The sequence below is a fragment of the Crocuta crocuta genome, unplaced genomic scaffold (assembly GCF_008692635.1).
Source record: "Crocuta crocuta isolate KB4526 unplaced genomic scaffold, BGI_CrCroc_1.0 scaffold226, whole genome shotgun sequence".
Taxonomy (NCBI): Eukaryota; Metazoa; Chordata; class Mammalia; order Carnivora; family Hyaenidae; genus Crocuta; species Crocuta crocuta.
The window spans coordinates 2,270,332-2,297,412 of record NW_027530997.1 but is presented as its reverse complement, the minus strand read 5'-3'; the positions used below and the strand labels follow the sequence as shown (position 1 = coordinate 2,297,412).

Sequence of the window (27,081 nt, the reverse complement as noted above, 5' to 3'; positions counted from 1 at the left end):
CAGGAAGACTGGAATTTTTTAATTTTTTATAAAACATTTTTAAATATTTATTTATTTTTAAGAGAGAGGGAGAGTACCAATGGGAGAGTGGCAGAGAAAGAGAGAGAGAGAGAATGTAAAGCAGGCTCCACACTGTCAGTGTGAAGCCAATGCAGGGCTTGAACTCACAAACTATGATATCATGGCCTGAGCAGAAATCAAGAGTCGGTCACTTAACCATATGAGCCAACCAGGTGCNAGGAGAAAAAGGACACAGAATCCACTGAGAAAGCCGTCTAACAAGGTGAGTGCGAACTGGGAAAGATAAAATCGGGCCAGGATCGGAGACTCCAGGGACAGGCGCGATCCCCCTCTGTGGGGAGTGAGAGAGGTAAGAGAGAGAGTCTGAAATGGCTCAAGACATGGTCACTGTCGCTGGGAAACAGAAAAACCTCCGCTCTCAGCACAGGACTGTGCACACCAAATCCCTGCGCGCCGGGTCCTCACGCGCCAATTCATCCTGGAGGGGCTGTGCGCACAGACCACTTCTTTCTGCTCCTGGCTGGCTGGACGCTTAGAAGAGCTGCGCACCTACCGCGCCATTGTGCTCCTGTCTGGCCGGACTCCTGGGAGAGCCGCGCGCGTACCGGGTCGCCACGCTCCTGGCTGGCTGGAACTCTAGAGGGAAGGCGAAGAGCTTAAAAACGGTGAGATTTGCCCGCGAGTTCGTGTTTTGGATGACGAGACACAGAGGGACCTGGTTTCCCTCTCTCCAGCGGCCAGGCGCGCCCAGGAGGCAGAGCCCCTGCCCATGCTCGCCAATCTGACTCAGAGGAGAAGGGAATAGGGATTCTGGCTCCATCCCCAGGGCTAGGCAAGAGGCTTGGAAATGCCCTGAGGGGATCACCTGCGAGGTTGTGTCTACGGCAATTTCAGTGGGACATGCAGATTGGGATTTGGAAACTAGGCCTGGCCTGGGTTAAAGAGCGCAACCCACTTTGACTGTGACCCCAGCACAGGGAGTTTACACATCCAAAAAACCGAGGTGCAGCTCTTGGTTCAAGAAGGGACTGGAGCCCCGTCACTCTCCTCCCCACAACCGCCAAGGCAGAGCTCCCGCCTGAGGCATTGGATCCCGCCACGCCCATCCCTGCCTGAGAGGTGCCCTCCTCCCTTTTTCTTTGTTGTTGTCGTTGTTGTTTTCCCTTTTTTTTCTTTTTTCTTTTTCTTTTTTTTCCCAGAACACTGACCTAATTAACCTTGGTCACTGGCTTGCTTAAACAGTCACATTTAGTCCATTNATTTGTCACCACGAAGCCAGCCCTACAAGAAATCCTGAGGGGGATGCTCTGAAGGAAAGGTTGCAAGGAACAAAGATACCAGAGACACCACCACAAACATGAACCTCACAAAAGACACAAAGACTCTAAACCCACATGTGTCAATAATAACACTGAATGTAAATGGGCTGAATGCTCCAATCAAAAGACATAGGGTAGCAGAATGGATAAAAAAACAAAATCCATCTATATGCTGGCTACAAGAACCTCATCTTAGACTGGAAGATACCTTTAGATTAAAAGTAAGGGGATGGAGGAAAATATATCATGCTACTGGCAATCAAAAGAAAGCCGGAGTAGCTATACTTATATCAGACAAAATGGACTTTAAATTAAAGACAATAACAAGAGATGAAGAAGGGCACTACATAATAATAACAGGATCCATCCATCAGGAAGAACTAATTATCATAAATGTCTATGCACTGAATATGGGAGCACCTAAATATTTAAAACAATCACAAACAGAAACAAGCTTATAGATAAGAATGTGCTAATTGCAGGGGACTTTAATACTTCGCTTACAGCAATAGATAGGTCAACCAGACAGAAAATCACTAAAGAAATACTGGACTTGAAAGACACGTTAGGCCAGATGGATCTAACAGACATATTTAGAATTCTACATCCTGAGGCCAGGGAATATACTTTCTTCTCAAGTGCACATGGCACATTCTCCAAGACAGATCACATACCTGGACATAAAGCAGCCCTCAATAAATATAAAAGAATTGAGATTATACCATGCACACTGTCAGATCATAATGCTTTGAAACTTGAAATCAATCACAGGAAGAAGTTTGGAAAACTTCCAAAAACATGGAGGTGAAAGATCACCCTACTAAAGAATGAATGGGCCAATCAGNTGGGGATGAGCATTGGGTGTTATATGGAAACCAACTTGACAATAAACTATTTGTAAAAAAAAAAGTTAATGTTTATTTATTTTTTAGAAAGAGAGAGAGAGAGCACAAGCAGGGGCGGGTTAGAGAGAGGGAGACACAGAATCCGAAGCAGCTCTAGGGTCCGAGCTGTCAGCACAGAGCACAAAATGGGACTTGAACTCACAAACCCTGAGATCATGACCTAAGCTGAAGTTGGATGCTTAACCAACTGAGCCACAGGCTCCCCTAGATAAAACTAAGAAATAATAATAATGAAGTCTTGCCATTTGCAATATCAATGGAGTTAGAGAGTATTATTCTGAATGAAATAGAGAGCGACAAATACCATATGCTTTCACTCATCTGTGCAGTTTAGGAAACAAAACAAACAAGAGAAGGGGAAATAAAGAGAGAAGGAGAGGCAAACCAGGAAACAGACCCTTCAGTGTAGAGAACAAACTGATGGTTAGCAGAGGGAGGTGGGTTAGGGGACGAGTGAAATAGGTGCTGGGGACTAATGAGGGTACTTGTGAGGAACACCTGAATACCAGGTGTTGTATGAAAATGTTTAATTACTATATTGTATACCTGAAACTAATATTACACTGTATGTTAACTACTGGAATTTCAATAAAACCTTGCAATCACAAGTTACTTTATCCATAAATTAACTGTAATAATATGAAAAATTATAAAAGATATAAATACATTTAAATATTTTACTATATTAATATCATTACATAAAATGCAAACACTAGTGTAGTATTATATTCAAACTCAGTAATCTCAGTAGGTAGAAGACAAAAGCTTTTGTCTCATTTACAAATGTGTGTGTGTGTGTGTGTGTGTGTGCGTGTATGAAGAGAGAAAGAGGGGAGAGAGAGAGAGAGAGAGAGAAGTATTTACAAAACCCCTGGGTCAAATACCTTCTTCACCAACTTCTAAACCATGCATCTTTAAGCAAGTTAATCTCTCTCTACCTTAGTTTTCTCAAGTGTTACATTGAAAGAAATGGAAAGCTTTAGTCTTGTAAGGGTGATATAAAATTATGGATACTTTGTGTTAAGAATGTTTTAAAAGTCACAGCTTTTTCAATATTGTATCTGTATATTCCTATCTATACATATTTTTTAATACCTACATGCAGTTTACAAGAGAATAATTTAAAGCATAAGAACATAGGGATGTTGGGGTGCCTGTGTGGCTCAGTTGGTTGAGCGTCTGATTATGACTCAGATGCTCAGGTTATGATCTCACATCAGGCTCTGTGCTGACAGCTCAGAACCTAGAGCCTGCTTCAGGTTCTGCATCATTCTCTCTCTCTGCTCCCTCCCCACTCATGCTCTGTCTCTCAAAAATGAATAAACATTAAAAAAATTTTTAAGGAACACAGGATGTTGAACATAAAGGAAAATTAAAAGTTGTATCAGGCATATACTAGCTACAATACGCATTTATCTATATTCATCAAATAAATTTTTAAAAAGACTTTCAAAAAACAGTATGGAGAAAGAAATATTGCACAATGACAAAAGGTTTAATTCTCAAGATGGTAAAAAAAAACATAAATTTAATAAAAACTTCTCAATGACAATTTAGCAAAATGTAGGTTGCCTACAGGGAAAAAATGGCAATTCTTCCACCATTATGGAGATTTCAACTTACTTAACTAATCATTGATCAGCCAACACAATTAATAAGCCTAATCTATTTGGCAAAAATTCTTCACACATTAGTTGTTTTAACCATCCTTCCAATTAACATTCTGAATGATTAGAAACAGTAAACACATTTTAAGGAAAAGCAAGATTCAATAAATGTCATACATTCATTATCTCCTTTTAGTGCTGTATGTCAACTTTGACTTTCCTACACATTCAAAGATCTGCTTCTGAACTCCATGATGTGGTCCAGTCATCTTGTCCTCCCTTAGTTATACCAGCATTACAGTATTTTAATTATTATCACTTTATAATAATCCTGGTAGATGCAATTTTCCCCTTCCTGTTCCTCAAAATTGCCTTAATTATTTAGGGCCCCTTGCTGTTTCAAGTAATTATTAGATATACTTTGACTACTCCCACAAAAGTCATATTGGAATTATAATTATAATGGCATGGTATTTAGAGATTAATTAGAGGACTGTACATATTTTATGAATATTGTACATTTTTATACTTATTCAGTTGTTTGATATCTTTCAGTAGTTTTTTAAATATTTTTTTCCTAAAAAGGTTTTGCTAAGCTTTATTAGGTTTATTCTAAAGAACTTAATATATTTTGTTGCCAGTTCAAAAGGGATAATTATTTCATAATAACTATTTTTTCCCTATGGTTATTGCTGGAACACAGTTCTAGAAAACTGACTTTATGTGCTAGTTAGATTTAAGCAAGCTTACTAAACTCTGTCATTATTTCTGTTTGTCTGCAAATTCTCTTATATATTGTATGAAAAAAAAATATATGAGCTACAAAAAAACCTTTTTTCTTCCTTCACAATCTTATACAGAGAAAAATATTGACAGCAACTTATTTTGTTACTTCTTACTTCAGTAAAATATTTTTAAATCACCATGATTAAGAATGCTGTTTGGTTTGAGTTCGAGGTACTCTGTTAAGAATGTTTCTCCCTAGAGACAAACTTTATAAATGAACATTAAATTTCAGTGATATCTTATACATGTATTAAGATGAAAGCTATTGTTTTCTACTTTAATACATAAAATATTTAAAATGTTAGAACTTAGTATATCTCTTATATAAGTCCTAATGGGTAATAATGTATTTTTTTTATCCTTTCATGAATTTGGTTCATAATGTTTCATTTATTATTCTTATGTAAAATTATCTTTAATTTTGTAATATTATTTGGAGAAATGTCTTTCTCTTTTTAAAATCTAATAGTTTATATAAACATTTGATTATTTACATCTTTTTGATGTTCAAAATATGTCTGTTCACATGAGAAGATTCTGGTCAAATGATACAATATTTTTAATGGTTACTCTTCTCTTTAGGTTTTTTATTTCTTATTGACTGATTTTGGTTATTTGTATTTCTTCAATAAATTCACCATTTCATGTCTATTTCCAAATATATGGGCACAATGCTTTTTATTTTCTATGTTATCTGTATCTTTGAAACACTTTCCATTATTGGTATGTGTGACTGTGGGTGGAGGGGTGTGTGTGTGTGTGTGTGTGTGTTTGAGTGCACATACACCTTTGTCCTTGGATGATTTATCAGCATTTTGTTAATTTTGTAATTTTTTTTCTTTAGAGCAGTAAATTCTGTTATGCTGATTATCTTTTCTCTTCTACTTTTGGATATAGTCTTTGATGTTTTCCTTCATTTCTTTTTTAAAAAATTGATTTATTTAAATTAAAGTTACTCAACATAGAGTGCAGTATTGGTTTTAGGAGTAGAACCCAGTGATTCATCACTTACATATAACACCCAGTGCTCAAACCAACAAGTTCCCTCCTTCATGCCCATCACCCATTAAGCCAATCCCCCACCTACCTCCTGTTCAGCAACACTCGGTTTATTCCCTGTAGTTAAGAATTTTTTATACTTTGGGTGGCTCAGTCAGTTAAGCATCTGACTTAAGCTCAGGTCATGATCTCACAGTTTGTGAGTTTGAGCCCCACATCAGGCTCTGTGCTAACAGCTCAGACAGAGCTTGGAGCCTGCTTCAGATTCTGTGTCTCCCTTTCTCTTTGCCCCTCCTCTGCTCACACTCTGTCTCTCTCTCTCTCAAAAATAAACATTTAAAAAATTTAAAGAATCTCTTATGCTCTGCATCACTCTCTGTTTTTATCTTATATTTTTCTTCCCTTCCTTTATATTCATCTATTGCATTTCTTAAATTCCACATAAGAGTGAAATCATATATTTGTCTTTCACTGACTTGTTTCGCTTAGCATAATACACTAATTTTCATCCACATTGTTTCAAATGGCAAGGTTTCATTCTTTTTTTCATATTTATTTATTTATTTATTTTGAAAGAGAGAAAGATAAAGAGTGAGCAGAGGAGGGGCAAAGAGAGAGAGAGAGGGAAAGAGAAAATCCCAAGCTGGCTCCACACTATTAGCACAGAGATCATGACCTGAGCTGAAATCAAGAGTCAGATGCTTAGTGGACTGAGCCCCACAGGTGCCTCAAGTTTCATTCTTTTTGATCACCAATTAGTATTCCATTGTATATATATACCACACCTTCTTTATCCATTCATCAGTCAGTGGACATTTGGACTCTTTCTATAATTTGGCTGTTGTTGATAGCGCTGCTATAAAAGTACATGTGCCTCTTTGAATCAGCATTTTGTACCCTTTGGATAAATACCTAGTAGTGCATTTGCTGGGTCATAGAGTAATTCTATTTTTAATTTTTTGAGAAACCTTCATACTATTTTCCAGAGTGGCTGCACCAGTTTACATTCTCACCAACAGTGCAAAAGTGTTGCCCTTTCTCCACAGCCTTGCTAACATCTGTTGTTTCCGGAGGTTAATTTTAGCCATTCTGTCAGGAGTGAGGTGGTATCTCATTGTGATTTTGATTTGTAGTTCCCTGATGATGAGCAATGTTGAGCATCTTTTCATGTATTTTTTAACCATCTGGATGTCTTCTTAAGAAAAGTGTCTATTCATGTCTTCTGCCCATTTCTTCACTGGATTATTTGTGTTTTGGGTGTTGAGTTTGGTAACTTCTTTATAGACTTTGGATACTAATTCTTTATCCTATATGTCATTTGTAAATATCTCACATTCTGTTAGTTGCCTTTTAGTTTAGTTCGCCTTTACTGTGCACAACATTTTTATCTTGATGAGGTCCCAATTGTTCATTTTTTTTGTTTGTTTCCCTTGCCTCAGGAGACAGTATAGTAAGAAGTTGTGGCAGTTGAGGTTAAAGAGGTTACTGCCTATGTTCTCCTTTAGGGTTTTGATGGTTTCCTTCATCACATTTAGGTCTTTTACCCATTTTGAATTTATTTTTGTGTGGGATGTATGAAAGTGGTCCAGCTTCATTCTTATGTCGCTATCCAGTTTGCCCAGCACCATACCATTTGCTGAAGAGGCTGTCTTTTTGAAAGACTCCACCAAAAAAACAAAACAACACAAAACAAAAAAACAAAAACAAACAAAAAAATAAAATAAAAAAACCCTACTAGAAATGATAGATGAATTCAGCAAAGTTGCAGTATATAAAATCAACATACAAAAATAGGTTGCATTTCTACACACAAACAATGAAGCAGCAGAAAGAGAAATCAGAGAATTGATCCCATTTATAATTGCACCAAAAACTGTAAGATAATTAAGAATAAACCTAACCAAAGAGGTTAAAGATCTTTATGCTGAAAACTATGGAAAATTTATGAAAGAAATTGAAGAAGATGCAAAGAAATGGAGAAACGTTCTGTACTCATGGATTGGAAGAATAAATGTTGGAGTGCCTGGGTGGCTTGTCGGGCAAGGATCTGACTTCAGCTCAGGTCATAATTTCAAGGTTAGTGAGTTTGAGCCTGCATCAGGTTCTATGCTATCAGCACAGCCTGCAGCTTGCTTCAGATTCTGTACCTCCCTCTTTCTATGCCCCTCTCCTGCTCATACTCTCTCTCTCTCAAAAATAAATAAGCGTTAAATAATTTTTTTAAATAAAAAAGGAAGGAAAAAGTATTGTTAAAATGTCTATACTATCCAAAGCAATCTACACATTCAATACAATCCCTATCAAAATAACACCAGCATTTTTCACCAATTTAGAACAAACAATTCTAAAATGTGTATGGAACCAGAAAAGACCCCGAGCCAAAGTATTGTTGAAAAAGAAAACCAAAACTGGAGGCATCACAATTCCAGACTCCAAGCTGTGTTACAAAGCTGCAATCATCAATGTAGTGTTGTGCTATCAGATACTGGCACAAAATCAGACACATAGATTAATGGTACAGAATAAGAAAAAAAAAAAAAAACAGAAATGGACCCACAACCATAAGGCCAACAAATGACAAAGAAGGAATGAATATCCAAAGGAAAAGAGACAGTCTCTTCCTTCATTTCTAAAAGGAGATTTAGATAACTTAAAATAATAAATATTTTTTAAATCCATACATTTAAGATAATAAATTTTTATCTAAATTTATTAGGTGGCATTCAGTAGTGTTGCCTTTATATTGCTTTATGTTTATTTATCTGTCAATATTTTATAACATCCATTATCATTTCTCTTTGACTCAGATTGTTTAGAAATTTCTCTGTATTTGTTTTTGATTTCTCAATGTATTATGTTTAAAAGTTTACTATTTATTTCTGTATTATATTCTGGTAGAGTATTTGGTATCAATTTGTTGATATTCTTATTACCTGCCTTAAGACATAGTGTGAGGTCAGCTTTTAATGTCACACCGATGCCATGACAACATATTTTTATGTATGGGTTGGCAATTTATATATCTCTTAGCTCAAGCATTTTGTATGTGTTGTTCAAATCTTCTATATTTGTACCATTGGTTTGTCTGCTTTATGTAACAATTTCAGAGACAGTTACTTCAAAATCTCTCACAATGATAATATGTGTTTGTGTACTTTTTATACCTTGAGACTGTGTGCTTTCATGTGCTCAGTTCAGACTTGTTTACATTTATGCTTTTCTTTTTACTATTATATAATTACCATCTTTATTTTTTATACTTTTTCTAAAAATATATTTTTATATTTATATTGTTTTCTGGCTTTGTTTAACAGTTGCTTAGGACATATTAACTCTTCTTATTTTTTATGAATGTTGATTATTAAAGTTTTGTGTGTCTGTTGTTAACAGCATAAAGATGAATTTTCTTGATGTTTTAGATCTAATATAAAATCTAGTTGTCTCTTTTAAGAATAATGTAAAATTATTTGCATAATAGGATTACATTTTTCTTTGAAAGTCTTATTTTATTTTGTTACTTTTTACCATTTTTTTCACATTTTATGCATTTATTTGATTCATGTTCTATTTATTTTGCTATTTTCTCTTTTCAATTCTCCTAGCTTGTAAGATAGACATTCCTCTTTAATATTTTAACTTTTTGTCCATATAGTTTTAGTTTGCATGCCTTAGAAATATGCAAAACATTAATTTTTGTCTCTGCCCTCCTGAATTATATCATATTTCATATGCCTATTTGAAATACAAATTTTCTTGTTGAGTTGCCTATACAAATGTAATGCTGATTTTTATTTCTCTTTTTTATTATTTTTATTAGTCTCAAAAAGACTTTTTTAAAATAAATTGTGGACACAAGTCCTTACATGAGTACATGCTTTACAAATAGCTTCCCCTAGCATGTGGTTTGGTTTTTCATTCTTCTAATGGTGCATTTTCAAGAATAAAATTTTTAATTTTTATATATTTTAAATTGTATGATTTTTAAATTGATTATACTTTTTAAAAATTTTTTTTAATGTTTTATTTATTTCTAGGAGAGAGAGAGAGAGACAGCGTGAGTAGAGGAGGGTCAGAGAGAGAGGGAGTCACAGACTGAAACAGGCTCCAGGCTCTGAGCTGGCTGTCAGCACAGAGACCGACGCGGGGCTCGAACCCACGAACCGCGAGATCATGACCTAAGCGAAAGTTGGACGCTTAACCGACTAAGCCACCCAGGCGCCCCTGATTATACTTTTTTTAAAAACTGCTCTACTGATACATAATCACAAATAAAATTTGTATCTATTTAAGATGTACAACTTAATGCTTTGATATATACATTGTGAAATAACCACCACACAACTTATTGCGCTTTTTGACATATTATCTAAACTTGTTTGCTTAACCCCAGGTTATAAAGATTTTATCCTATATTGTCTTTTAGATATTTTATGTCTTACAGCTGTATCTTGTCTAGACTTCGAAGACTCAGAGATATCACACTACTTGCAAGCTAACAAGTTAGCATGCGACGATTCATTTTGATATCAGAAAGGTTAGAAAAGAGAGAATGCACCTACCATTATTTTGAACTTTCACTCTTTCCCTGCCATCAGAAATATAGTTCATCCACCGGTGCCTGCAGGAGGCTGTTCCCAGGGACTGACCAGAGTGGGCAAATTCTCCATTCTGAGTAGGTCTACACTGCCGCATATCAGTTTTCTGAATTATCCTTCAAAAAACACTAGGTATAATTTCCCTGCATCATCTTTTACTAGAGCTAATCACCTGTCATGTCTGGAATTGGGATTGTACCCAGATTGCTTTTAGCCCCAGTAATCACGAAGTACATATCTATAAGAAGAAACAAGAGCCAATGAGTGAAAGGTCGTGAACTCAAGGAGCACAACAGACACATCCCGGGTATCGACTGGGCTCCCAAGAGTGATTGCATTGTCATTTGTAGGACATACCACAATGCCTGTGTCTGGAGTCAGAAAGATGGTGTCTCGAAGCCAACTCTGGTAATCCTGAGAATTAATCGTGCAGCAACTTTTGTCAAGTGGTCCCTGCTAGAGAATAAATTTGCTGTGGGAATTGGAGCACAAGTCATTTCTGTTTGTTACTTTGAGTCTGACAATGACTGGTGGGTAAACAAGCACATTAAAAAGCCAATTGGTTCCACAGTCCTCAGTTTGGGTTGGCATCCCAACAATATTTTTCTGGCATCAGGATCATATGGTTTCAAATACAGAGTGTTTTCTGCCTAAGTTAAAGAAGTGGATGAAAAGCCAGCCAATACGCCCTGGGGCAGCAAGAAGCCTTTTGGTCAGCTGATGTCAGTTTGGTGGCAGTGGTACTGGTGGCTGGGTGGATTGGGTCAGCTTCTCTGCGAGTGGGAGCCACCTTGCCTAGGTCAGACATGAGAGCACCGTATCTGTTGTTAGTGCCTCAAAGAGTGTGCAGTTCTCAACTCTGAAAACATAGTTCCTGCCCCTCCTGAGTGTGTCATTTGTCTCAGAGAATAGCTTTGTAGCTGCTGGCTATGATTGTTGTCCAATAGACTTTAAATGACTGTGACTGCTTGACCTTCATCTCCAAACTAGACATTCCAAACAGAACATCCAGCTGCCATGGAAGGATTCTACATGGACAAGGGGGCCACGACTCAGGACCAAACAACAGTGTGCAGAATAGCATCACGAAGTGTCTATTTATGCGGTGGACAAGCATGATTGTCACAAATTTTGCACTGCCTGCATCATGAAGCCATAATAATTTGAGATTTCAAGACCTTAGAGTCTTCCATCCCAGGCTTCTCGGTAATGTGTAGCTGGGTGAGCATCCCAGATCCAGCATAACAAACTGACAAACTGTGCTGATGTAGCAGAGCCATCTGCATGGTGGGCGGGAGAGCCAGCCCCCAGTAAACACTGAAGATACATATTGTGCAAATACTGTTTGTGTGTTTTTGTTTGAATATAATTGGTGAAAGTGTTGTTTTTTAAAATTCCTATTGTTTATTTATTTGTTTTTGAGAGAGAGTGCGAATAGGAGAGGGGCAGAGAGAAAGGGAGAGAGAGAATCCAAAGCAGACTCCTCCCTCTCAGCCACAGAGCCCCACAAAAGGCTGGATCTTACGAACCTTGAGTTCATGACCTGAGCCAAAATCAAGAGTCCCCTGCTTAACCATTCAAATGCCCCCAAAATATTGATTTTTTAAAGCAGTAGTGATTTGTTTCTTTGTTCTTGTTTTGTTTCTGCTACTTCATACCTTTAATGACCAAACTTCTCTTTAAGTAGTTATTATGGAAAATTGTCACAGTACCTTAAAGGAAAGGGTGGAGAGATATGTAAATTTTCTGCAAAGCAATTAAACAAACATACTGAATGTGACAAAAAAAGAAATACAGTTCATTCTATATACCAATGATTAAGGTAATTTGACTTTTAGTGATCATAAAATGTTAAACTATTCCTCATGGCAAAAAGACAGGGGTCTAATTTTTAGAACTGAAAGAATAATTCTCAAATTTTGCCCCTGGATCTCAGGATTATTCACAAAAACAATGTGTGATTTCCATCACTAACTTAAAGTGTAAAACCAGAACAGTAGAAGCCACGCATATTTCACCAAAGGAATATTAACATGGGCTTCCAAAAACTTTTACTGACTGGAAACAAGATTGCTTTAAGGCGGGGCGCCTGGGTGGCTTAGTCGGTTAAGCGTCCGACTTTCGCTTAGGTCATGATCTCGCGGTTCGTGGGTTCGAGCCCCGCGTCGGTCTCTGTGCTGACAGCCAGCTCAGAGCCTGGAGCCTGTTTCAGTCTGTGACTCCCTCTCTCTCTGACCCTCCCCTGCTCACGCTGTCTCTCTCTCTCCTAGAAATAAATAAAAAAAAAAAACATTAAAAAAAAAGATTGCTCTAAGGCAAATTTTAATTAACATATATTAGTTACATGGGAGTATGGTATGAGTACTAAAAATAAAAAAGAATAAGAAAAGATTATCATTACATATAATGGAATATCAAATATCAAATATACTTGTCTGGCAATGACAACTGGATATTTTACTTTTAGAATTAAATTAAGCTTCTTAATAAGTATAATTATTTCTTGCTTGGTATGTGCATGTGTACACATACACACACACACAATTTAGTAAAAGACCTAGACAAAAAAGGATAACTTTATCCTAATTTTAAAATACAGTAATTTAAGACCTTTGTTAAATGTGATAGGCACACATATTATTTTAAATAATATCTTCCTCCAGTGTGCTTAGAAGTCTGATTATTTGTCTTCTGAATGCAATAGTTTTAGATGCAAAAATTGAAAAAATAATCTGCAATAACCACTTTATTTTAATGTGAATGGGGCTTACTGGGATTTCCCGGGAGGGGGTGGCTGGAGAAGCCCGTTAATCTCAGCTCTTAGGACCCAGATGCCACCTACAAGCTGTGAAACTAAAACCTTCTCCACTAAGTGTTTCGAGTCTTAGCTGTAGAAGAATAACACCCGATGTACGCGTGCCGCTTCTGCTGTGTGCCCAGCAACGGTAACTGCCTACTTCATGGAAACGTGTGCCTTTAAAACTTTATACATTTAAAGACATCTGAGAAGTTGCTTCTTTTTACATTTTCTACTTTTTCCTACCTTTTTCTAGAAGAAAAAAGAAATTTTTTTTCGTATTTTTTTCTGGGGGTGGGGGCAGGGAACTACAGCGAACTCACTTTTATGAAAAATCAGTTGTTGCGCGTGGAGTTTGGGCTTCCGCTGTCACCTTCTGTGTTCCGCTGCTTTCTGACCAAGCAACGCTAACTTTTGTACAGACCAATTTGATAAATTTTTTTAAAAAACGCTTTTTATCTAAAAAATGTGTACACACACACACACACACACACACACACATTACATGACACACGTTTCAGGTTAAGTTGCAATAGAATAGGCCTGTATGGTTGTTGTGTATGGTCGTTGGCTTTCTAGTTCCTTTACTTCAAAAAAGATACATTTTAAAGTGTCTCTTTAATTCTTCCAGGAAAGATAATGCTTAATTGTATCTAAACATGTGGTTCAGCTGGTTGAGCATCTGATTGTTGATTTCAGCTCAGGTCATGATCCCATGGTTGTGGGATTGAGCCCCACATTGGCCTCTGCTCTGAGCATGGGGCCTGCGTAAGATTCTCAATCTCTCTGTCTGTCTGTCTGTCTCTCTCTATCTCTCTCCCTCCCTGCTCCACCCTTCTCCCAATCTCATGCTTGCTCTCCATCTTTTTAAAAAATTTTAAAAAGAAAAAATAAACATGTTTCATCATATGCATTTTCTCAGCTGCAATGTTAAGTTTTCAAGAAATCAGAATATAATGTGAAACCAAGAATACTGTGCTGTTCTAGAAATATACGGAGTGTGTATTCACAAAAATACCCACATTAGGGTATATTTGCATTTATTAGAGTATCTCAAATATTAGCATTTGGGAATGACAGACCCTTCAGGCGACTTTGCTTTTGCCTACAGTACCAAAATGAAATTTATGCATTAAAATTGTATCATTTCTTATTTTAACCTGCAAATATTATTCTGTAATCTTAATGATAACTTACTAGATGGATTACTATTGAGGTTTGCATAACATAAACTTACATCACAAAGGTTGTTCAAATAATACCAGTCTTTTTATTTATCCCAAAGGAATCTCTAGCTTTTACAAATATGTCCATTTTTATTAATTAATGTTTTAAAATATACTCAGGTTGCAGTTAGCAGCACAATTCTCTTGACCTCTTTAGTGAAATAATAAAACACTGATTTGTATCTATTACTTTGCTTTCTAAGTATTCTGTTGCTTGCACAATAGGACACTGACTACACTGTACATAATTTAGCATTACCATCATATACAATTTCAGGTAATGCCAGATTGCTAAATCACATTGCATTAAACTTTTCCTCTCTTTGTCCCTATAGGTGAAACATAGAGCTGTCCCTACGGAATTCTGGAGGCATAACCTTCTCTGTAGAAAAATGTTCTCCTTTTATGAAACAGATTCTGGCTTGCCACTGAGCCTCAGTAAAGACTGAATTATTGACCATGGACTGGTAAGCTATTATTTAATTAGAACTACTAAAAATGGACTATGTGTTACCTGACACACCAAATCGTAAAGACAGTTATGCACAGCAGTGCTTCATCATCAAATGGAAGTAATATAGAGTAGGCCTCCTTTATCTGTTGGAGGGTCCTTTCCAAGATTTCCAGTAGATTCCTGACACAGCAATAGTACCAACCCTATGTGTACTATGTGTTTTCTCATATGTACATACCTATGGTAAAATTTATATATTAGGTGCAGTAAGAGATTATCAACAATATCTATTAATTAAAGAGTACATTTAATAACCAGGTAGAAAAGATAGGGAAAGATGTCTATTCTTTGATTATTACTTAGCTTCTTTCCCCAGCCACCTCATCTTTGTCCAGGATTTATAAATGAAGTGGTTATAGTGGTTAGGATGGAGGTTATCCATGGGCTAAATAAACTCATTCACAAAAGCCCTCTGGCTACAACCCTTGTTGAGTCAGCAGAAATCAATACTATTGCTGTATATGACACCATTCTTTACACAAATCAGTCAGACATTGGGCACCAGGTAGATAATTTCCATCAGGGGAATGACAATGACAGTACTTGATGGAGTTCAAAATACCTGTCATTGAAGTGGTTACTTAGCCCATATATTGGTTTTCCTTTCCTGACTACAATGCTTCTACAGAAACAAACATTGCAGATGTACAGAATGTCTTATTTGCCATTATGCTTACTTCTGAAGAAGTAATTCACATTGGAACAAATAAAACATGGAAGAGTGCTCATCCTTTGGGAATTCAAGGTGGTGTAAGATCCATTCTGAGTCCATGGCCTCAACTGTGTATGAAGATATGAGAAGACTGATGTTCCACTTGAAGACAGGCAGAGAAAGTGAATTCTTCCTTACTCAGCCTGTTTATTCTCCCTAGGCCTTCAACAGATTGGAGGAAGCCCAAACGCACTGTGGAGGGCAATCTGCTTTACTCATACAGAATCAAATGCTATTCTCATTCATAAAACCTTCACAGACAGATCTTGAATAATACTTAACCAAATATCTGAGTACCCCATGGCCCAGTCAAGTCAACACATATAATTAACCATCATACTATCATACTACAGAAGATGGCCTGATATGACAGTGCAACGGCCTTTGGAAGATTGAATTTTAGCACCAGCAGGATGGCAACACCTTCCTAGACTACTGTAATACCTTCCAAGTTTTGACTCCAAAATAAAAGAATAGAAAATACAATTTCTTGCAAGTCTCAATTAATGGGTCTGGGAATCTAAGGGTAGAAATGGGAATGATTCTGCTTAATATTACCCCTGGAAATCTGAATGAGTTTTTTGTTGTTGATATTGATGCTTTCCATAACCACAATTTTAGGCTTTCCAGTCTAGAGGCTTCAACTCTCCAGAAAGGAGTGTGTTCAACAGAGGATATTGATATCTTTCCATTAAACTAGAAGTCGAGCCTGTCACCTGGCTACTTACAAATCTTCAAGCCAGCAAATCATTAGGCAAATAATAGGGTTTCTGTGCTAGTTATGCTGATTGATTCTGATTGCTGCTTTATGATAGGACTAAAGAGAAGGGTATAAAGAATGCAAGAAATTCCATGGAGCAATGCTTTATACACCAAGGCTGTGTGATAAAAATCATATACTCCTCAATACAAGAAAGGCTGCAAGATACCAGATACTTTAGGGGAATACACTTGGGTAAGCCTACTAAGCAAAGAACAAAGATTAGCCAAGTTACTTTCTAAAGAAAAATGGAATATGAAATAGGTAATTGAAGAAGGAAGTTATAAATACTAGCTACAACCATGTTACAAATTGCAGAAATAATGATGTAAAAGTTATGGATATCTTTTCCTGATTTTTATGTAAATATACTTGTGTATGTGTATTAGATTATTTTCTCATTTTATGCTACTCTAGCATACAACTTCTAAATTATAAAAAACATGCTAAAATATATTAGCTTCTGGCAACTTCAAGAAATATCTTAAACCTTAAAGAGTGTCCAGCACTGTGAAATTATTCATTACTAATTTGAGGCTTGAATGTCTCATCTTTTTGCCTCATAAGTCTGTTTCTAAAACAAATATCTTGAAGTGTCTTCTATATCTTGCATGCTCCCTGTAATGTAGAAATAGGCATAATATATCTAGAGTTTTAAGAAATGCATTTTGAAAATGATGTGTAAATAGCAACAGAATAATTTAATGTATAAAAATTTATGAATAAAGCTTTATTAATTTTTTTAATGTTTTTATTTATTTCTGAGAGAGAGAGAGAGAGCTAGCAGGGGAGGGTCAGAGAGAGAGGGAGATACAGAATCTGAAACAGGCTCGAGGCTCTGAGCTAGCTGTCAACACAGAGCCCGACACAGGGCTGGAGTACACGAATAGCAAGATCATGACCTGAGCTGAGGTCAGACACTTAACTGACTGAGCCACCCAGGCACCCCTTTATTAAATTTTTAAATAGCTGATTTTGACATTATCATTACTTCAGTGATTGCAAAGGGAGTTTTGGGGACCTGGAGATATAAATTCTTTTCAAATTTGAGGTTTATGGTAGAAATTCTGATATTGTGTGTTTAGAAGAGATCTAGAAAAGATACATTAGGGTTAAAATAAAATACAGACAAGTAGGTCCAAATTAATTCAGCCAATGATGACACAGCAGTAGAGAAAGACTCTAGAACTACTCATTATTATAAAAGTTAGTAGGCAATTGGAATCAAAAATAACTGGCAGTAGCAGCAAAATCCTCCCCTCTAGGGTGGAGTTCAATGAAATAATTTCTAACAAAGACAACTTTCTGCTGTTGTCAAACTGAGATAATGGAACCACTACCTCTTAGAACTGGGACTTATTTACATGAACAGTTCATGACTCCAGTTATGAAGCTGGGACTCTGGGGCGCCTGGGTGGCTTAGTCGGTTAAGCTTCCGACTTTCACTTGGGTCATGATCTCGTGGTTCGTGGGTTCGAGCCCCACGTCGGGCTCTGTGCTGACTGCCAGCTCAGAGCCTGGAGCCTATTTCGGAGTCTGTGTCTCCCTCTCTCTCTGACTCTCCCCTGCTCCCGCTGTCTCTCTCTCTCTCCTAGAAATAAATTAAAAAAAAAAAAAAGAAAGAGAAGAAACTGGGACTCAGAGTCAAATCAAAAAGTGACTCTATACTTATAAAAAACCAAAAACTATAACTCTTGTTATTTATGGTGTTTGGTAGTGACTTCACTGACACATGATTCACCCAAATCAAAAACAAAAATTGAAAAACAAATTAATTTTAAAAATTAAAACAATTTAAATTTTTTCAAAAATATTTAGATTAAACACTTATTTACATTTGTTACAAACATGTTTGTAATCACAGATTTCATACTCAGCACTGTGTTTGAAATTTCAGTTTCCAATTAAGTGGATTAGCTTGTGGTTATTGAAAAAATCAGGAGACAAAGTAGGATACTGAAGGAAGAAGAATGTGGAAATCAGGAAACAATTCCCTTGAAAATAATAGTAATAGTAATAACAATAATAGTAATAATGAGTATTTCCTCCTATTTTCTTAATAGAATATATTCACTCTGATATAGATGACACACAAGATATTGCCCAGTAGAGAGAGCCTTTAGGTTCACTCATTATTCTAAAATTTAGATTTACTTAGCTTTTAAATGGTAACATTGAGTTTTCAGAATGTACTATGTTTTATAAACAATAATTCTACTGCCATTAGAAACTGATATATTACAAAACACATTATTTTTCTCACTGTGAACTACCATACTTACGATAATTAATTTATAGTTCTAATACATATTTATTTTTTATTTAAGTGACTTTATTTAAAGTTTTTATTTAAATTCCAGTTAGTTAACATACAGTGTAATAGTAGCTTCAGGTGTACAATATAGTGATTCACGGCTTCCATGCAACACCCAGTGCTCATCACAATGAATGCACTCCCTACTTAAGTTAATTTTTTAGGTGATTATATAAATAACCTAATATGAAGATAAGTATTAAGAAAAAACACTAATCCCTCCACTTTTCCTCACCTCAACATGTATCACCTCTTGCTACTAAGGTGAGGATTTTGTGGATCTTGGTAAAATTATGAAACTCCTAATTTGATTGCTCAGGGATAACTTATTAACTATATCTTCCAAGTATGAAATGTTTGGGTTGACATTTTCTTTGCAGAAAGATTTTGTCCAAGGCATAATTTCTCAGGATATGCAAGTCACAGCAATAATTTTTTGTTAGATAAACCAGCAAATACATGGTAAAATAAATTTGCAATTACAATGTTCTATTTTCTGCTCCTTTTTTAGTTAGAACATTTTATACCATAGGGCAGTGTACATAATTATGTTAAATGTGAAACATTAATTAAATCTTATTTTTAGAAAAACAGTTGAATGTAAAGGTCCAACTTACCTTAAAGTATAAACTGTATTTCCAGTGACTACTTGACAATTATCATTTAGGAAATTGAAAGTTGGAAAAAAAGTAGATTATTTGCCAATAGATGACTTCACATGCTACAGAGAAGTTTATTTAATCTCAGTGACAATTTCCCTGAGAGTGCAGGTCATTTCTACTACAAGGCAGGTGCTATAGAATGACTGACTGCTTGGCATATAATCAGCAACAAGACATTTTTTCAGCTACAGTGTTTCAGATACTGAGAAGCTAGGACCTTAGGGCACTCTGCTGTTGGAAGTAACATGTGTTCATCTGGGAAGACTTCAAAAATTACTTGCCCAAAAGATTTTATCTACATCTATGTGACTCCTTACTGTTTGGGTCCATATGACATTTCCAGTAATGCATTAATCACTTTCTATGTTAATGACCATGGCTATTTCATGTCACTACTCTTTTTCCTTATTCTGTTAAATGACAATGCCTATAATCCTACTTCTCAGTTAACATAAAATTCAAATGAAATTATATATCAGATATCACAAGATATTAAATAAATCACATAGAATTCAGATTTAGAAAATCCTGGGAAAATGGCCCAGATAATTTATGCTTTTAGTTTTCTACCCATTTGATAAATCTTATGTAATTATGTATAAATCTTATAAAATATATGTAGATATTTTACCAATGTGCTCTATAAATTTTCCAGTGTTTGAAATCCTTAATTTAAGGCACAAAATCATCAATTTTAAATTTTATTCTGTATTATTTATTATTGAATTTTTTCGTTTAATAAGTACATAGATAGTAAGTAAATGTAATTTGCCTAAAACCTTTGCTACTTTCTAAATATGTTCTTATATTTAAGCCTGTGTCCATAGTTTTCAAACGACTTGTAATCTATCCATTATACTTACACATTTTTCTTTTATTTTTTAAAGCTTATTTATTTTTTTTGAGAGAGTAAGAGAGAGAGAACAAGCATAAGTGGGGGAGGGACAGAGAAAGGGAGAGAGAGAAAACCAAGCAAGCTCCACACTGTCACCACAGAGCCCGATGTGGGGCTTGAACTCACAAACCATGAAATCAGACCTGAGCCAAAATGAAGAATCCGATGCTTAACACACTAAGCCAACTGGATGTCACTATTATTATTTTTAAAATATGTTTGCACATAAGGAAAATCTGAATATAAATGTCATTGAATATTTAAAGAGTCTATATGGCTAAATGTACAATGTTTAAAGCTGCTTTTATTAAATCACAATTAAGGACTTGGAAAACTTTTCTAATTTAAAAACTTACCTGAGGAAAAATAAAAGTGGTAAACAGCTTAAATGCATTTAAAAATTTTTTAATGTTTATTTTTGAGAGAGAGAGACAGAGAGAGAGGGTGCAAGCTGGGGAGGGGCAGAGAGAGGAGACAGAATCTGAAGCAGGCTCCAGGCTCAGAGCTTCAGCACAGAGACCAACATGGGGCTCGAACCCACAAACTGTGAGATCATGACCTGAGCCAAAGCCAGATGCTTAACTGACTGAGCTACCCAGCACTCCCTTAAATGTATTTCTAACATAACCCGCCACTATTACATATTTTAAAATTTAGGAAAGTAAGATATTAGAGAAAGATATTGACAAGCTGTCCATTCTGGCTTCTTCCTCTTCAAAGTAACTGCATTCTATAACTGGTAACTTGAAGTGGGATTTTGTCACATGAAATGTATAATAAAGGACAAAATAATACAAACAACTGTACAATTGTTCTGGGTGAGAATTTCATAACTTTATTTTCATATTGTAAATCTTGTGCAAGTACTTATTTCTTATAATGTAGATTTCAGCCAAATAACATTGAGTAAATAATAAAACAGAGTATTTAATTTCAATTTATGAATGATATCTCTGATACCCTCATATATCAGACCTCACAGGTGTATCATGGAGCCCATAAAGTAATCTAAAGAAAATATAGAATAACAGATATGTGAAATTATAAACATTTAAAATATTTATGAAATTCTAAAAGAATTTAAAATGCATATTTTATATTATATATTTTGGTTATCTTATTATTTTATACCTTTTTTCTGTCTATTAATTTCCTACTATGTAGCACACAATAGAAAATGTTATACAAAACATATATATACATATATATGTATGTGTATATATATATATAAACTAACATTTGGAAGTTTGTGAGATTTTAATATCTTTGAAAACATTTAAAGATTTAACTTTTAAACTAATGACTTCAGTGCTTCCGTTCAAAAAGAAAACAAAAACAAACCTGCAGTAATGTTACAAAGATGAAATGACTATGCCATATATGGAAAATCAATCTTAATTAAATGGACTGAAACATTTAATACATGTGATGTGGCTCAGAACATATTATCTCAAAATATGGTACCTTGGCATACTAAATATTTCAGTCTTACATTTTTCAATGACTTCCCACTCTTCATCAGAGTAGCATAAATTTGGTTCAGCCCCTTCTTCATTTCCTTATGAGGGCTACTATGTCATGTAAAACTTAATGTAAAGTGAACTTGAATGCCTTCCTCTTGTATCTGTCTGTCCTTTGTTACAGGACCCTAGCTAAGAACTATCCCAGACAGGCAAGGGATATTTTCTCCCTTGCTAGTTGGAATAATGAAGTGATTCTGAAAACCAAATACAATTACACATAGTCTGAGTTATTTTTAACAGCACTCCTGAAATTATTCTCACTGGTTCACAGAGTGCATATTTAGAAGTCTAGCCTCGGAATTCCATGTTTTAATTGAGGCACAGATGGCATTTAATCATGGTTATTCTGACATTCACACTACTATAATATGAGGAGTATATTTGGAATTCAGTTAAGAAAAAAATAGATTATTTTCTCTATTGTTTTAGTCGCCCTAAGAATCAATTTTACTGAATTTCTTCTCCTTGTTGCCATCAGTCTACTTTACCAGAGATAAATCTATAAATGCATTTTTGAACTTACTTTAACTTTTCAGTTCAAATGGTTTACTATATTACAGGGTGTTCGCTACCAGAGTCCTTGGGACAAATTTCTCTCCCATCATAGGACTAGGTATATGATTGTTCTACGGAACATCTGGCTTGCTTTTATGTTAAGTGCACTATAAATAAACAACATGATCACATTCTACCATTTGCATTGGCTGCTGAAAAGCTTAGAGCTAAACATGTTACACTCTTCAAGCAAGCGTATTGAAATTAATAGCACCTATTTAATGTTCCAATAGTCTCCTTGTTTCACCTTGCTTCCTTCTCCCCATGACTCCACCTAAAAATATTTATTCATTATAGAAATACATATTTTGCAAATAGTCTTAAACAGTGTGCTGTGAATTGCATGAGCAGCCTTATAGTCAAAGATGTGAAAATCAGAGAGAAGAGAAAATGCAGAAGATTTTAGTCTAATTTTAACCATCTTTTGTTCATAACCAGCTGAGCTTTAAAAGACAATGTGTTGAAATTTCTCAAGAAAAGGAGTTTAATTGAATAGTTGGTTTCAAATAGTTGTTTTTATGTTACAAGTTGGGCATAAAAAAAAAATCTGCCAGCAGCAACGTCAGAGCAGCTTGGTACAAATATAATGTCGTATTTTTTGTTTGTTTATTTTAATTTAGTACAATATTCCTCATAAAGCCTTCACCACATGTGTATCTGGCATATGGACTAGAGGATTTATCTGTGCTTCAGGCCAAAAGAAAAAGAGGAGGAAGACTGCTGTGAAGTTTAGTACAAACAGAAATAATGAAAGTTAAGATGTGAACCAAGGTTAAAATGCAAGGTAGAGTTTATAGCATCAGGTATTTTGAAGTTTTATGGGCTTCGGAGGCCCTCAGTTTTGAGAGGTGTTGCTTAAACTCTCAAAAATGTCCTGGGTTTTCTCATCTGTCGAGTTGAATATTAATATATAAAGCATCTAGCACAAGGCCAGACACACAGCATTTAATCAGTCTCATTCTCATCCCTTCCTCACGTTTTTGTTCTTACTCTTGATTCACAAGTGTCACTCTAAGTGTATTCATTCATCTTTTTGCAGGCCAGGTGAGGCCGAATCTCTGTCGGTGGAGTCTGCAGACCTGCAATCTTCGAGCTTTTCATGTGATTCTATTTCTATTCTATCCAGTCAGTATTTCTGAATTGGCCTTACAACGCATCTGGAAAAGTGTTTAACATTTGATATGATTTGAGTCTGAATATCTGCTGAATGAACCTAGGAATATGAGCACATCAGAATATTTAGCATGGGACAGAGTTCAGGAAGAATGACTATAGTCATTTGAGCAGAGGCTGCTTCAATGATTCACTGGCTATTTTGAGTTGATATGAGAATGGGCTCTCTTAGGAAGAGTGTAGGCTTCTTCCTATCTTTCTATTCCTATCTATTTCCACACTTTCCACCCTCCACACTTATGATTTTCCTAAACCAATGCATACGAGTATCACAAATGAGTTTTTGTTGTCAGGTTAAATATTTTCTCCTCATTCTTTCAGAATCATTCCGCTCAGTCACCTTCCCTTTTGCAAGGACTTATCTACTTTTGCTTCTGGCGAAATCATAATCCCCTGGTTTTCTTCCTACTTTACCTGGCATTTCTTTTGAGTGACCTTTGCTAGACTGTTCTTATTTTCTTTACCACCCAAACACTAGATGGCCCAGGGATCAGTGCTCTCTGATCTCTTCTCTTTCTTATTTTAATTCACTCTGTAGCAGATTTCAATCAGCTAAATTACCTTAAATACCATATCTATTCTGAAGACTCTCAAGTGTATATCTTCAGCCATGTCATTTCCCTTATATTCATCCTCATATTTCAAAGTTACTATTTTCTATCTCCTCTAGAATGTCTTATAGTTATCTCACACCTAATATGTTCAAAACCAAAATCCTGGGTTCCTCATCCAAATTTGCTTCTTCTAGTGTTAATAATTAGCATTGCCATGACCACTTTCTTCCGGTCTAAAAAACTGGGAGCCATCCTGGACTCTTTTCTTTCACACTCCATATATAAAATACCTTCAAACCCTGTCAGCTATTTCAAAATTAATTCTAGAATTGGACTACTTTTATTACTTCCATTTTAGACCAACCCTCCACCATACCTCAAGTGAATTGGTGCCACAGCCTCTTAATGAATCTTTTCTTGCCCTTTATTATGCTGCTCATTTTGAAATGTAAATTAATTCAGGTCCTTCCCCTCACAGAGAGTCACTTAAGCTTCCAGTCGTTTCCCAGTCATTTAGAATAGCATTCCCAATGCTTACCAGAGAATACAAGGTCCTGCTTTGTCCACTATTCATAGCTTTCTCTTCAATTTCATCTTCCAACGCATTCCCCATGGTCATGGAACTCTGGGTGCTCTCTCCCCTACCATCCCATGATCTTTCTACATCCACCATTCTCATTGCCTGGAACACTCCTCCCATATGTATCTATGTGATTGCTCATTCACTCCTTTTGGATCTCTGCTCAGAAGTTACTTTCTCAGACAGGCATTCCTTGAGTCCCATATCATGCTCTATCTTCTTATCTTGCTTAAAGCATCTTTATAGCACTTACCTAGGTGATGTTTTGTTATGTAAATATGCTTATTTATTTATTTGTTTTGCTTTTGCTTTTGACCAACTCATTAGAATGTAGGATACGTAAAATCAGAGAATTTGTCTGTTTGTTCCTTATTTTATGCCCAACATTGAGAACAGTCTTGGCATATGGTAGGCATTTAATAATTCTTTTTTTTTGTTAAAAGACTATATGCCAGACTGTCATCGTTTTAGGATTCTTCCATGGTTGAAATAATCCATTTATTAGGATTATATGCTGTTTGCTCTGATCCTCTAGCTGAAGAAGTATCACATTGCCATCTCATAGCACAATCTCTCCAGTTTTACTTAAAACAGCCAGCTTTGACAACATGTGCTGACATTTCACAAGTTTAATAAACTTTCAATTTAATTTTTGCCGATTGTTTGGCTTCCTTTTATTTGCTTTCCTTTCTTATTTTTAAAGTTATTGAACTTTTATATTTATGGATTTTAGAAGTGCCCTTTTTTAAAGTTTATTTATTTATTTTGAGAGAGACAGGGGCAGTGTCAGTGGGGGAGGGGCAGAGAGAGAGAGGGAGACACAGAATCTGAAGCAGGCTCCAGGCTCTGAGCTGTCAGCACAGAGCGTGACTCCAGGCTCGAACCCACAAACCGCGAGATCATAACCTGAGCCGAAGTCTGATGCTCAACTGACTGAGCCACCCAGGCAACCCAGAAGTGTCTTTAATGAATAAATATCATTTACATCTGTGTGTGTGTGTGTGTGTGTGTGTGTGGCTAATGCCACAGATGGCTATGCCCCAGCATTTGAGATAGAATGTAATAGTTCATTTTGTAGGAAATTATTTACAAGGATCCATTATTGCTCAATTTATCTATTAGCGAGGTCACATTTTTGTTGGCTTAAAAAATTCTAATTTTCCATTTCTAAGGCTCTTAAATTCAGGGTACATTTAACTTTGTAACAAAACTGAGGGTTTATGAGACATTTTTTCTGCTCTTTATTCTGCTGATGGGTATAGAATGTCAAACATTGTAATTTAAAGTGATATTTATTTTTAGTAATATAAGCTCATGCTGAGAATATTCAAATGCCTTCCTCTGAATATAATTAACATGGCAAGTTAGATTTAAAATAACAATAATAGAAGTCATGAAGTCAAATAATAAGAAAACTCTCCAAACTGTCTGAATTAACATTTTTCAATGGTCAAGTCTCGTGCGATACAAGTAACATTATTTTAGCAGTTCATATTTTAAGATTATTATGCAAAGGAGGGTTAGAATAATCATGTTTTACTCTTCTGTCTCATAATGCACAGATACTTCCTTGGCTGCAGTGAGAGGGTTTTCGTGATAGAATATTGCATCAGCAGAGCTATGACACAAATCAAGCCAATGAATCAGCTTCACATTAATTCTGTTTTCTTTCATGAGATTAGAGGAATAGAAGATGAAAGGTCAATTTTCTTTCCAACTCTTCATTCAGAAATCCATTCACTGGAATGCCTCATGTCACAATTAATATTCTGATGCCATCATTCTTTCGGTGGAAAGCAAACTTAGCAGTCTAATCTGGTTCACATCCCCCCTTCATCCATGGTCATGTCTGAATTCCTGCATACTACTTTCCGAAACATAGTTCAGATAATTGCTATACCATAAAATACCTTCAAAGTGTTAGAAATTATGGAAAACCATAGGGGTTAATAATTATTTTATCTATTTTAAAAGAGTGAAACCAGTTTAATAAACATATTAAAAAAAGAAAGAAGATAACATCTTTTTGACACCATTCCTATGTTTGACATATAAGCCTAGTGTCTGCATTCTAATTTTACTGTCCCAGCAAATTGACATCCTGTCCATTTTTAATTATCACCTTTGTTTCTCTATGTGTCTAGAAATCCATAGAATGATTTGGAGATGCTAGTGAATCAGAGATCACTTTCTTAAACTTATTTGGTTTATAGATGCTGGCCTGGTGATAATATGTATAACCATTCATTCATGAGCATAGCCTCAGACTTCAAGGTATAATTCGAACTGATAAATGGCCATCCTGCTGGTAAAGCGACTTGTAATGTTCCAGGACATTTATGCTCATTTATTCCATCAATGAGCAGTCTAGTCATCAAAACGGTCTATGGTAAACTCAAGTAGGTCTTTAGTTTCAGCTTATTTATCCCACTCTTATCTAGGGGGACAGAATATGTTCTATTACCATTCCTATTTGCAGGATGATCCTTGAATATTTATAGACCTTTCCTATATCTCTTCTCATTCTTCTTTTCTCCAAAATACACACATCCAGGCTTTCAAGCATTAAAATTTTTTTTAAACA

General features: G+C 35.7%; 2 pseudogenes; both read left to right on the top strand.

Annotated features, from left to right (window-relative positions):
- The first annotated feature begins 10,142 nt into the window (after positions 1 to 10,142).
- On the top strand, positions 10,143 to 11,477 carry LOC144236860 (actin-related protein 2/3 complex subunit 1A pseudogene; annotated as a pseudogene).
- A 1,663-nt stretch (positions 11,478 to 13,140) lies between these two features.
- The window catches only part of LOC144236859 (vacuolar-sorting protein SNF8 pseudogene), a 28,907-nt pseudogene continuing 14,966 nt past the window's right edge, over positions 13,141 to 27,081 (top strand).